Source organism: Penaeus chinensis, chromosome 12 (genome assembly GCF_019202785.1).
Source record: "Penaeus chinensis breed Huanghai No. 1 chromosome 12, ASM1920278v2, whole genome shotgun sequence".
NCBI classification, from domain to species: Eukaryota; Metazoa; Arthropoda; class Malacostraca; order Decapoda; family Penaeidae; genus Penaeus; species Penaeus chinensis.
In genome coordinates, this window is record NC_061830.1 from 21748091 (window position 1) to 21750590 (window position 2500).

The following is a 2500-nucleotide window of genomic DNA, read 5'->3' on the forward strand; positions in this document are numbered from 1 at the left end:
TCACTGTATTTGTTATTTCCTGTTGCTGTATTTTTTAATCAGTCAAGGGTCTTTTACTCCCATATTATTTATCTTACTTTGCTCCAATAGCCTGGCCACGCAAGAAAAAGTTTTCTGATAATGCTGATGGGGCCCCTTATCTAAAAGTCTGATTTCGCCAAGTATATAACTGTCTGGATTCTGACGAGGTTAGGCATAATGTTACTAGGAAACCTCACCTTCGTTAAATTTGGGTTGGCCCTCGTAAATGTTGTTGTCTGAAGAAGGACTTATCAAACTGATTTCTGATTTCTGGTGAGGGGCAGCCCAAGCTAATATGGAGAAAATGTGGATTTAAGATCATTAACATGATGCTTATTCGCTACAATTAGGATATCAGTTACGTATGCTCGTTTAAATGCATTTTAGCCATAACACTGATAACAAGGGTACTCATCAATAATATAGTTTACATCGATGAAAGCTGTATCAGATTCTGTTCTGCTGCATCTACAGTTTGAATGCAGCAACATATGGAATCTATAAATTTTGTTGCGATTTGCTTTTAATGATAAAGCTCACCAGAAGGATAAGACATACGTATAAGTACTCACGGTCATTCACATGGTTAACAAATGTTTTCATCATCATTATCATTATCAACCGAAGTGATACACATGTTAGAATGATTGTAGCAGGAACACCCTATTTGGCAGTTAGATAACGTTGTTCTCAAAAGGGCTTGTCAGGAATTAGATGTACACGCTTAAAATCCTAAAGCTAAGACACTAAGCACTCTGAAAATTGTTTATTCGTATACGGTTTTTACCTTTTCTGGTCAGAACGCATTTTCTTCGGACCTTTCTCTGGGTCTGCCTAGTCACGTAAAAATCCAAGAATTTAGGAAAATAACTACATTCAAGTTTAAATGAGTTTTAAAGCGGTGGAAAAAAAACCTACAGGCCAGATTAATGGCCATCAGAGACCTCAAAAGTGGTTTTGTCGTGCTGTACGACTGGCGCGGAAGTGGTTAGATTGCTTACTAGCTAATGACGTCCTATATGATATAGGCCTAATTATACGTTTTGATTCATAGCACTAATGTACCCCACGTCGTTCAATTATAGTGGAGTTGAAGTTTAAAATAATTCAGATTGTTAGTGTTCACCTTGTTGACACAAACACTTACAATGCTAAAACGTGTACATTGCGTTGTTCATTGATGAGCTAAAAGTCAAGAGTTACCAGGGAAGCAAATGTTAGTGGATTCCATAAAATGACCATATAAACTAAAGGCCACATTTTCTTCATCCTTTGTTAATGATATTTCCTTAGAGTATACCGAATTTGACAGTTATGCATGATTGTTGAGTGGATGGTTTGAAATATAGAAACACTGGTGAGAATTAAAACTTGAAGAAATGTTGTACACATTAATTAATGTCAAAACAGTGGATAACATTTATCCAATATAGGATATGAAACAGCTGATTACTTTGGAGCAACAATTTGGCAAATTGCACTCAACTTGGAAATATTATTGCAAGGCGTCTCTTAATATTTGCCGAACGGTAACAGTCGTCATCTGCCAGAATATTCCGATTTACTCCCAACTCATAATTTTGTGGATTTATATGCTTTTACGTCATTAAGCTCATACATGCGGTTACAGGTTTTTCCCTGGTGTTCGGCTGATGGACACTAAACAGGTACGTGTGACGTCACAATAATATTTTAATTGCGTATTTCTTAGGAGCCTTACCTGTGTGGACGCAAAAGACGCTCGCAAAGGCGGAGGTCGATCGGCCCTGCGACGTTATCGCCTTTGGCGTTTCTTTGTTGTGTTTGCCCTCCAAGAGACCAAAATCAGCTGGCATGGGTTTGTCAGTTGGTACTTTACCGAACGTGTATTTGTTGATGTAAAGCAAGAGCGGATATGCATGGGGGATTAGGGCGATTATCATAGAGGTGGTGGCATTGCATGAGGTAGGCCTACTAAGACAGTTTTAACTGTAATCTTTGATATATATATATATGTATATATAAACACATACATACATGTATACATGTATCCTTATACCCCATATCATATGCTACAACTGAATAAATAATGTTGACAGAGATATATTATAAATCATGTTCAGAAATAATGTATAGTCAACAAAATGCCCATCTCTTTTGCTGCTACCGTGATTGCGGAAGAAAAGCAAAAAAAATACAACAAAAAACCCACCCCACCTACAAAAACACAAAACCACAACCTACCACCAACACATACCCCACAAACCCTTTCCAACACAACAAATCCCCAACACCAATTTTACCAAAACCCCACCCTACCCCAAAACCACCACACTAACACAACCAAAACAAATACCACCAACCATCCCAACACCCCTTCCCCCCCCTTTTACAAACCCCTTTACCACAACAAAACAAACCAAATTTTTAAAAAAAACATTAAAAACCAAATACACAAACCAAAAACAAACACACAAAAAAAACCACACACCACTTTTCC